At 35.5% G+C, this 12,190-nt stretch overlaps 1 pseudogene; it reads right to left on the reverse strand.

Annotated features, from left to right (window-relative positions):
* Positions 1 to 11,871: 11,871 nt before the first annotated feature.
* LOC119872721 lies at positions 11,872 to 11,939 on the reverse strand (annotated as a pseudogene).
* Between the last annotated feature and the right edge of the window lie 251 nt (positions 11,940 to 12,190).

Genomic DNA, 12,190 nt, shown 5'->3' on the forward strand with positions numbered 1-12,190 from the left:
AAAATTATTCTTGGGATTTTGATTTGAATTGCATTGAATCTGTAGATTAATTTGCAAAGAATTGACATCTTGACAATATTGAGTTTTTCTATACATGAACATGAACTATTTCTTCACTTATTTAGCTCTTTTTAAATTTTTTTCATCAAAGCTTTACAGTTTTCTTCATGTAGCTCTTGTACATATTAGGTTAAATATATACCTGATTATTTTCAGGTTTTTAGATGCTCATATAAATGATATTGTATTTTAATTTCAAATTTTACTTTTTCATGTCTGGTATATAGGGAATCAATTGGTTTTTATTAACCTTGCACCGTGCAAACTTGCCATAATATAATATTATAATATATAAATATATAAATTTGTGTGAGTTTTGACAGAGTGTGTTTTTTTAAAGAATTTTTGCATTTTATCTAGTTATCAAATTTGTGGATGTAGACTTGTTCATGATATTTCTTTATTGTCCTTTTAAAGTTCATTGAATATGTAGCAATCTACCTTCTTTCATTTATGATATTAATAATTTGTTTCTTTTCTCTCTCTCTGTTTCTCTTTTTTTTCCCACTAGTTTGGCTAAAGGCTTATCAACTTGACTGATCTTAAAATGTCAGCTTTCAATTTTGTTGATTTTCTCCATTGATTTTCTGTTTTCAGTTTTGTTGATTTGTGCTAATTTCTAGTATTGTGTTTTTTCTGCTTCCTTTGGATTTAATTTGTTCTTTCCTAGTTTTGTAAAGTAGAAACTTAAATTATTCACTTTAATATTTAAATTTTCTAATATATGCATTCAATGCTATAAATTTCCTTCTAAGCACTGTTTCACTGCATCTCACAAATTATAAGTTACATTTTCACTTCCATTTAGATTGAACTATTTTTCAATTTTTTTCTTAAGACTTCTTTTTGACCAAGTATTATTTAGAAGTATGTTGTTTAATCTCCACATTTTGAAATTATCAGTTGTCTTTTCTTTACTGATTTCTAGATTAATTCCACTATGGTCTTAGATTAGACATTGTAGGATGAATATTCTTTGAAATTTATTAACTTGTGTTTTATGGGCTATAATGTGGTTTATTTTAGTACGTGTCCCATATGAACTTAAGACAAATGTGTATTATTTTGTTGTTGGATGAAGTAGTCTCTAGATAACAATTATATCCAGTTGATAGGTTGTATTGTTGAGTTCAATTATGTCCTTACTGATTTTCTACCTTTTGGATCCATTTCTGTTAGAGGGGATGTTGAAGTCTCTATAATAGTGGGTTCATTGATTTCTTTTTTTTTTTATTCTTTTTTTTTAATTTTTATTTATTATTTATGATAGTCACACAGAGAGAGAGAGAGAGAGAGAGAGAGAGAGGCAGAGACACAGGCAGAGGGAGAAGCAGGCTCCATGCACCGGGAGCCTGACGTGGGATTCGATCCCGGGTCTCCAGGATCACGCCCTGGGCCAAAGGCAGGCGCCAAACCGTTGCGCCACCCAGGGATCCCGGATTCATTGATTTCTTTTTGCGATTTTGTTAGTTTTATTTTATTTTTCTTTTTTTAAAGATTTTTTAAAATTTATTTATTCATGAGAGACACAAAGAGAGAGAGGCAGAGACACAGGCAGAGAGAGAAGGAGGCTCCATGCAGGGAGCCCAATGTGGGACTCCAGGCACACATGCATGTTAAAGAGTGCTATGTTTTCTTGGAGAACTGCTCCCTTTATCATTATCTAATGCCCCTCCATATTGCTAATAACTTTCCTTGTCTTAAGGTCTTCTCTGTCTGAAATTAAGATAGCTTCTCCTGCTTTCTTTTTATTAATGTTACCCTGGTATTTTCCTCTGTCCATACACTTTTTGTCTCTATGTGTCTTTACATTTAAAGCAGGTTTTTGTAGGCAATACATAGTTGGATTGTGTTTTTTGATCCACTCTAACAATTTGTCTTTTAATTGGTACACTTGGAACATTGACATTCAAAGTGGTTATTTATTTATATATGTGGATTAATATTTATCATATTTATAACTGTTTTCTATTCATTGCCTTGTTCTTTATTTCTGTTTTTATGTTCTACTCTCTTCTTTTTCAAAAAAATATTTTTTTTTTATTTATTCATGAGAGACACAGAGAGAGGCAGAGACACAGACAGAGGAAGAAGCAGGCTACCCTCAGGGAGCCTGATGCAGGACTTGATCCCAGGACCCCAGGGTCACAACCTGAACTGAAGGCAGATGCTCAGCCATTGAGCCATCCAGGTGCCTCATCTCTTTCTTCCTTTTATTTTTTTTACTGGGCACTTTAGATTCCATTTTCATTCTGTGTTAGCATATTGATTATACTTAAACTTTTTTGGTTGTTCTAATATTTGCAGTATACATTTACAGCAAATCCAAGCTTTCTTTTAAATAACAGTATAGCACTTCTATGTAGCCTGAATATCTTATAATAACAAAGCAATTTTGATTCTTCCCTCCCACCCCTTATATAATTGATGTCCTTCGTTTCACTTCTATATAGGTGTACATAAGCTAGAAGCATAATCATGATATATACATAAACATATGTGATAGAATACATTTTTGGTGTTATTATTTTGAACAAACTTTTAGCTAAACATGATACACTGGCTGAAAGTAACTGCTATAACTATTCTTTTAGTGATGTGATGGTGAGGTGTGGAGGGAGGGGTTGCATTCTACAGTCCTTAGGCCTTAATCTTTTACTGAGCCTATGCTTTGAACTGTGAACCTCACAAGATTTTCTAGGTTTTCATTTCCCCCTCCCCCACAGTGTAGGTAGAACAAGATAGCTAGAATAGTCTGGAATTTGTCTCCTTTCTCATATGGAAGGCTAAAGCTGGTTATTTAGGGAATATTTCCCTTCCTCAGGTTAAGCTCTGATACTATGCCAGCAGGTGAGGCTCTGGATAACTGGTTTCACCTGCGGCAGGCCTGGTTAAGAACAGAGTATTCCGGCACCATACAAAATGGTTCCCTTTTCCCTCCTCCTACTGGAAGCAAAGGGGGTTTTTCTCTGATATTTACTGTGGGAACCTGTTTGAGCTCCTGGAGGTAAATCTTACAATATTACGAGGGTCCATGGATGCCTGGGTCCTTCTGGAGTTTTTAACTCTGAATTGTTGGCTCTGAGCCTTCAGCAATTCCTTAATTACTCTTCCAGTTTTCCTAACCCTCACACTGGGCCCACCTGATTTCTACTCCCAAGTCTCTGCTCTGGTAAGCTACTGCTCCCTGTATTTGCCTGTGATGTCACCCCAGTCTTGGGGGTGGTGTTTTCCCTCTGCCTTCCTACATCTTAAAGACCCAAGGAGAGCTGCTAATATTTCAGTCTGGTCAGCTTTTTACTTTTTAGGACAGAGCCCCCTCTTCCAAACTTTTAACATTTGCAACCAACAACACTTCTGTTACTTTTTGATACATTAATTTTTGGCCTTGTATTTGGAGTTCCTTTAATAGTAAAATTAAATTTTGTATGCCTGTAAATGCTCCTTTTGTTTTCCTCTGCAGTTTTTAAAAGGATCATATTCTCCTATTCTGTCCATTTTCTATCTTCTTAGCTCATAGCTTTAAGGTTAGTAATGCTTCCCAATTTAATTACAGATACCATTTTTCCCCTCCCATTCTAGGTATTTGGGGCTAAGCCCACTGTAAATATAACTTTTCACTTTTAATTCTGAATTATATATATTGGTTGCTCTAATAACTAGGTTGCTCTAATAGGCCTTCCAGTCTTTTGAAAACATGCAGATAAATAGGTTAACTGTTATTTAAAATCATATTCAAGGGTGCCTGGGTGGCTTAGTGGTTGAGCATAATTGGAAAAGGCTGTTGGCACCTGGGTGGTTCAGTGGTTGAGCAACTGTCTTTGGCTCAGGTCATGATCCCGGGTCCTGGGATCGAGTCCCATGTCAGGCTCTCCATAGGAAGCCTGCTTCTCCCTCTGTCTGTGGCTCTGCTTTTCTCTCTGTGTCTTTCATGAATAAACATATAAAATCTTTTAAAAATAATAAAAAAATGAAATCGTATTTGAATCCCTTAAAATAATTGGTGATGTAGTGAATTCTAATGAACACTGTCCCTATAATCCAGCTTAAAAATATTGAAATGATAGTTTTCTCCACATGATCAAATTTAGCAGTTCCTTTTCAGCCAATTACTGATGACTATTTAGACTCTGTATTTGAGTGTTTGGGTCTACGGCCATACCACCCTGAATGTGCCCGATCTCATCTGAATTTGAGTGTTTGCTTTTTATAGTTCATAAATTGTGTTTTATGGAATTCTTGGTTATAATTGCTAACCTAAATACAGCTATACAGTGTCAATATATCACGAGTCGAAGAAATACTATAGGAAACAAAATTTGTGAAAAACTAATAAGTTCTGTTGCTTTTTAGAGTTTCTGTAGTGAATTAAGACATGGATGACACTATTGAATCATTGTTGATCAAGCATGTTCTTGAATTATTTCCCAGGAATGATTACTGTCACATCTTATTCAGTAAGGTGTAAGTTCAAGTAATATCACAATCACAGAGATTTCCCAGAATTTATCAGCTCATGCTTTTTCTGATTCCTTTATAGAATCATGAAGTAGATCACATAATTGGGAACATTACTATATATCATCTTGCATTTTAGCTGCAATTGTCTTGATTGTCCAGATAAAGTTTAAAGTTGTTAAGGCTTCACATTCCCTGGGAACAAATGGAATATAATTTCAAAAAATATTATTTTCTTGTTGCGTATTCTCAAATTCTAGTTTGCATAGAATAAAATGGAAACTTTATACACCATAACCTAAACTGAATTTGGAAGCTGAAAAAAGTGGAATGTATAAGAAAGCTCAGAAATGTTATACTTTGAAATAATCTGAAGAGATCAAGAAATATGCAGTTTCAGTTGACACAGAGTGAAGAAAATAGACTACTGTGGAGAAATTTTTATCCATTTAGACTCCAATGAATTTAGTATATTTTTTGTGTGTATATAAATTTATATTTTTATTTATAGAAAATTCTAATTTGTCCAGACTGAACAATATAAATAATCTTCCTTAAGTGATCTGCTTAATTATCTAGAGTGGGAATTAAGGGAAAAGACGGCTCCGATTTAACCCCTGGTTTTGTCAACTTCAAAGCCCACCTCCTCTAAGAACAGCCTTTGTAACATATAAATAGAGTCAGGTCACTTCAGTGCTCACATTCTCTCTGTCACCTGTATCTACAGTTCTTGGTGGGGAATAAATATAGGGGCTTTCAAGTACATCTGTTTCCCTCTAAGCCAGTGCTTTTTAACCCTTAGTGAGCATGACATCAATAAAATGGGTCACAGCCACACTTCAAAAAATGTGGATTGGGAGAAAAGAGAAATGTCAGTGTGCATCACTCACTGTAAAGCTGAAGACACTTGAGCAGGGGGACCAGTTGTTAGAGTGAATATGCATCCTGATTTGCCGAGGACAAGCTTCATTTATGTCTGTGCTCGCAGCCTCATTATCTCTAGTGGTCCTGGTCACAGACTCCCAGGTTAGAAGAGAAATTATATGTTATTATTTATTTATGATAGTCATACAGAGAGAGAGAGAGAGAGAGGCAGAGACACAGGCAGAGGGAGAAGCAGGCTCCATGCAGGGAGCCTGATGTGGGATTCGATCCCGGGTCTCCAGGATCGCGCCCTGGGCCAAAGGCAGGCGCCAAACCGCTGCGCCACCCAGGGATCCCGAGAAATTATATGTTGATTCTAATAATGGATGGCAAAATAAAACCTGTTCTTTAATGTGGGTCATGGTCAAAGTTTTTTTTATTTTAATTTTTAATTTTTTAATTTTTGGTCAAAGTTTTTAAAATTGATTACTCCAAGGCTGTCTTGGACCTTTATTCCTTAACATTTTACTAAAATTAAAATTCACTGAACACACCTTTTTCTTTCTTTTCTTTCCTTGTATAAGCAGACTCCTACACAAGAATACATTCCTATACATTTCTTTCTTTCGTGTTTGTGTGTATATGTACATAAGCAGATTCTTCTGCCTAGAATGGCTTTGCCTTCTTTCTTCATTCTTTGCCTCTCAGGCAAATTCTTACTTATTTGTGAAGACTTTTGCTTATTCTGGAAATAATACAAGGTGATATTTTAAATAATACAATGTGAATATTTATCTAATATTAAACCTTTGTATACCGTTAAGTGGTGAGAAATAGGTAGGATTGGATAAAATGAAGACGTGGAAATAGAAATATTTATTTATTTTTAAAAGATTTTGTTTATTTATTCATAAGAGACACAGAGAGAGGCAGAGACACAGGCAGAGGGAGAAGCAGGCTCCCTACAGGGAGCCCGATGTGGGACTCCATCACACCCTGATCCAAAGGCAGACACTCAACCACTCAGCCACCCAGGTGCCCCAGAAATAGAAATATTTAGAAGCCTAACAAGTTTGAGATCTGAGAGAGGAAAGTAAGGGAAAAAGTTTGAACTTAATTAACTCTTTGTGTTAGGGTAAAATGGTCAGGGGACCTGAATATAGAGGGTCTTCGATGTCAGGATAACAAATGTAATTTTTTTTCATGACATGTGTAGACGCACATAAACACAGACAAACATATATTTGTATTGCCATTTTTTTGTGAGCAGGTGTCATTAAAGGAAATGGTCTCTGTGAAATAAGACAAAAATATAAGCATAGAGAACAGCTTGGTTCACAGTCTCTAAAATAAGAAAAAAAAATATTTAAAACACTATCTTACTTAATGATTGAGCCTGGGTTGACCAAACAAGTAAACTGAGCCAAAGGCTTGTATGCAAGTAATTTATTTTGGGAAGTGATAAGATGAACAAGACTGAAGAGCTAGGAACAGAGGAAGGGTAAGAATCAGTATAAGGGTGTGTCCTTGAAAGTTGTTTTCTGAGTTGTTCACTGCCATGGACAACTGGAGTTGTCTCCCAAGTAGAAGATGCCCATGAATTGCCATTCCAAAGGGACAAAACTGTCACCAGGTCCTGTGTCTGGTAAATTGCTGACATTGGGATATTTGCTTTCTCTCATTCCCAGGTCTACTCAACGGGCAGAATGGCTGAGCATCTGTTGGAGTAAAAAGCTGTGCCAAGAGTGTGAGTATAGACAATATCTGATTAACTTTACCAATAGGCTGAATTAAGAACAAATATTTTCAAGCATTTCTATTGAACATGGTTGTTTTGTACTTGTAAACACTAGGTTTTTATGTCTTTTGCCAAGCCTTCATTGTTCATTTGCATAGTAACTAATTTCTGAACATAAACTCCATTAGGTAAAGGAAGAGGTTGAAAGTAAGGCGATATATTCATATGTAAACCACTAGAGAAGTTGCATTTAAAGAAGTTATGACTTATCCACTTGTGGAAGGTTAAAAGAACAGCTACTCTTTTTAGAGTGTAGATGTAGTCTTCTCTTAGGAGCAAAGACCATTTTCTTTATTCTAGAATACTCTTAGTATAGCATCACAAAGTGTGTGTATACATATATAGGTATAAATACTATCAATATATATCAATGAATATTTAACTAGAAATAAAGTATAAAATAGACAATAAAGGCTAAAAAAGGAAAGAGTAATGCCTCATTACTTTTCACCTATGTAAATGTAGGTTTTCTACAAAAGGAAATGATCTTCCGTCAGCCTAATTAATTTCACAGAAATTGATGGTAGTATTACAATCTCTCTTAAGTCATTGTTTAATTTTAATACAAATAATTATCAACTAAAAGAAGTAGTGTTTTAATTTAAAAATGCTATTTGCATTCAAAAATATCTCAGTTATGAACTAAAATATTCACTTAAAAGCAAAAACATTACAACACACAATTCAAGATCTGTTTCACTGTTTTAATTTTTTTTCAGAAATAAATTTCCAAAATTTTATTCAAATTTATTTCAAAATTCATGAAAAGACAGAATTGAATTAACTCAGGTTATTTCTTGGTCTTACAATTATTTTGCTATCATTTTTTTATTTCAAAGCTGTTGTTTAGACACAGTAATAGTAGTAGTAAAGAGGACAGAGGCCAGTGCAAGTTTGAACAATTTTAAAACAAATTTACTCCTGATGTGAACAGTGCAGCTAATCCTGGGCATGTTGAGAGTACACTGGATAACTGGGAGTTGCATGAGTTAACTTCCATGTACAATATACTGTTTGCTAAAACATACACAATTAGTAGCTCATATTAGCTTATATATATTATTAAAACCCAGAGTAACAATAGTTATTGTTTAGAATTTAAACCATGAAAAGAGATCCTCTCCCGCCCCAGGAGGAATATTTTATCACAGGTATTTATTAGAATTGTGAATATATGGTGATAACAAAAAACTAAGTTTGGCTAGGTTTTTTTTTATCTTAAATTCTCTGCAAATAAAAAAAAAAATTCTCCACAAATAATGTAACATCTAAATTTGGGGGCATTTCTTTCCACCACCCTATCTTTGATACACCACTGGTGGTTAGTGCTGCTTTTTTATTAATCCAATAAATCTTTGTCTACCACCAAATCAAATTTTTTCTTTTGCTTTTTCACAAGTCTAATAGCTTTTACTTTTAGAGTTAGGTTTATGACTCATTTCAAATTAATTTTTCATATGTTGTAAGGTAGTAGTCAACATTTGTATTTTTCCAGATGAATGATAGTTTTTCCAACATTATTTGTTGAAAGAGACAAATGTTTAGCATTCAAAATGCTGGCACTTCCATCAAAAATCAATTGACCTATATGGTCCCTACATGGACTTTACTGACCAACATTACTGCTTTCATTGACTTATATGATTTTTCCCTTTTTATTCTGTTACTTTGGTGAATTTTATGAACTTTCAAATGTTGAATCAATCTAATGTTCCTGGATAAATTCTACTTGGTTCTTATGTAATATATGTTTTTTTTTTTTTTTTTATGTTGCTGGACTCATTTTGCTAATATCTGGCTGAAGATCTTGACAGAATCTATGTTCTTGATGGATCTTGGTTTGCAATTTCCTTTTCTTGCAATACCTTTCTCATGTTTTATGAGCAGGATTATGCTTTTTACTAAATTAGTTTCCTCCTTCTCTACCATCTGAAAGAATTTTTATGTCTGGTGTTATCTCCTTTCTAATGTTGATAGAATTCACCAATAGTCACCAATTAAATCACCTGAGGCTGAAATTATTTTTGTGAAAATTTTGGTAATGAGCTTTATTTTTCTATGGACAGAGAGCCATGCAGATTTTTGTCTTCCTTCTTGAATTAACATTGATAAGTCGTGTTTTGAAGGGACTTCCATATAGATTCATCAAGTCCTTCCTCTGGGGAGCTCCCTCGTCTCGTATGCTTCGTTCCACAAATTCCATCAGCAGCTGCATTCTCTGATTTCTGCCTCTGCTTCTTTAGCCATACTACTTTCTTCTTCTTCTATGCCATGGTTGATAAAGTATCCTTAGGCAGAGAGCCCTGGCACTCCTGGAGCACAAGTTTTCCTTATCATGGGAACCACTGCTTGTTGTGTCTCTTGTCTGATGCCTGAATCAGTTGCTTCCCACACTTTTTCCCAAGTGTTGTACTTGCTGACGGTGGGAGCCTTGGTCTCACACACCACTCCACATAGCCCAAAGAGGAAGTGTTCTGCATTGTTAAAAAAATTTCATTTATTTATTTTAGAGAAAGAGAAAGAGAGTGGGAAGGAGAGGCAAGGGGAAAGGGAGAAAGAGAGAATTTCAAGCAGACTCCTTTCTGAGCGTGGAGCCCAATATGAGGCTCAATCTCATTACCCTGAGATTATGACCTGCTTAAATCAAGAGTCAGACACTCGATCGATTGAGTCACCAGATGCCTCAGTGTCCTGCATTTTTATTCTTATTGTTATTGTCTTAGTTTAGGCATTTTTTGCCAATATTACAAGTATTTCAATATTCTTCTCACTGGCATTCTAGATGCCAGTTATCCCATGCCTTACCTTTTCCAAAATCTTGCCTTCACCATTTCAATCCTATCTAAAAATTCATTTTTATCTCATATAAATTACAAATACTCCATCTCGTCTTAACACATCTCTGAAATCTGTTCCTAATATACCTTTATATCCATACTCATCTTTAATATCTTGCACACACTATAAGCTCTAGCCAGCCTTGTGGGTTTACAGTCTTCCGAATTACACATCCCTTCTTGTTAGTTGCCTTCCTCAGTACCACATCCTCAAATACTCTTCCTATCCTTTTTTCTTACTTAAAAGAACTACCAATTTTTCAAAATGCAGCTAATATTTTATCTTACCAACAAATCAAACATACAGTGATATTTATCTACAGAACTTGGGCTCATTTTTATATATTAATACCCCTTAGCATTAACTTTGTCTGATAGTCATGCTTATCTTCCCAGATTATATTAAAAGCTCAATGAGGTTAAAAGTTATGTATTTAGCTTTCCTAGCCCAAGAACACCTCCTTTTCAGTTAAGGGTATGGGAGCTGATGTAAAAAATATACCCTCAAAAAAAAAAAGATACACCCTCAAATTTCAGAAACATTACATAATATAAGCTTACTTATAATATATATATATTTTTAATTTTTATTTATGATAGTCACAGAGAGAGAGAGAGAGAGAGGCAGAGACACAGGCAGAGGGAGAAGCAGGCTCCATGCACCGGGAGCCCGATGTGGGATTCGATCCCAGGTCTCCAGGATCGTACCCTGGGCCAAAGGCAGGCGCCAAACAGCTGAGCCACCCAGGGATCCCCTATAAGCTTACTTATAAATTCTCAAAAAGAGATTCTGATTATTTAGGCAACTCTCCTCCTGGTAACAATACAGCATCCCAGTCACCTTCCATTTTTGATTTTGCCATGTCCAATACCCTCCTAAGAAGAGTGTGTCAGACAAAATCAAACTGGGAGGGGCTTTGTTACAAATTACAGTCTATTGACTAGACCTGGTCACGTGGGCACACCTTACTACAAGGGAGCCTGAGAAATGGAATCTAGCTGTGTGTCCTAGAGAAGGGAAATTGTAACAGCTTGCCATCTGTCATATCTGCTATGATATGATTTCTCCTTTGTGTGAAGTCTCACATCTTTCTATAACTCACCTTGGTTATTCAATTTTTGAGGCTGAGGAAAGAGCCCAGATCTCTCTGTGTACCTAAGAATTACTGCAATCTCTGGATTCAGTCCAGATCAACAGTGGAATAGAGGAATGCAACGGATAAGTAAAGGGTTCTCATTTTTTAAGCACACAATTATAGCAAGAAGCTGGAAAGAGTAATGTCCTGCTCTACCTGTGTTTGGTTCTATCCATAAGAAACAGGACCCCAGTCTTCTAAAAGAAGTTAGTTTTTAAGGAGAATGACAAGAAAAGGGCAAGGACTATGATCTTTCATGAAGTGTCATCTCCCTGCTTGTTTATAGGAACTACAGTCCTGAAAACCACAGCCGTGGTTCTCCTGACTTTTTGAAGCAATCCTAAAAATAGGGGCCCAATACTCACAGCAGTTAAGATTTAGATTTTATTTAAAATTTAAGCATTGTCTTGTGTCTGGCTTCCCTACATATATCCTTTTTCCCTTTATTTTTCTCTAAACCAGCACCCATGTACCTAATAACTCTTTTCCAATTCCACAAAAATGTATTGAAACTTAGAACTGGGCACTGGAGATATGAATATGAGACCAGCAATGTTTGTGAAATTTAAAGTTTAGTAAACTACAGATACATGCACACACATTCACACACACCTAGTACAAACATCTCCCCATTTTATCCAGTCTTTGTGACCTAGAGTATCTCCTATATCTCATTTGGATATGATCCTTGCAGAGACTATAGCCTTTTTTTTTTTTTTTTAATATGGAATGCTTCACAAATTTTTGTGTCGTCCTTGCTCAGGGACCATGCTAATCTTCTCTGAGACTACAGCCTTTAATATTAATCCAGCCTGTTTTTTTGGTATCCCAGTCCCACCCAGCCATACACAGGAGATGGACTCGCTTCCCTGTTTCTCAGCCTTGATAAAGGGATCTAACCCATGAATATATAGTATCTAACAGTGTCTACTTTAGAGAATGAACTTAATAAGCATTAACTGCCTTTTTTCCTCCGCTCTCCACTGAAACTACTTTCCCTTCTTAGAAGTCTGTTTTTGCATACTGGATTCGCATTG

The sequence above is a fragment of the Canis lupus genome, chromosome 7 (genome assembly GCF_011100685.1).
Source record: "Canis lupus familiaris isolate Mischka breed German Shepherd chromosome 7, alternate assembly UU_Cfam_GSD_1.0, whole genome shotgun sequence".
Lineage (NCBI taxonomy): Eukaryota > Metazoa > Chordata > Mammalia > Carnivora > Canidae > Canis > Canis lupus.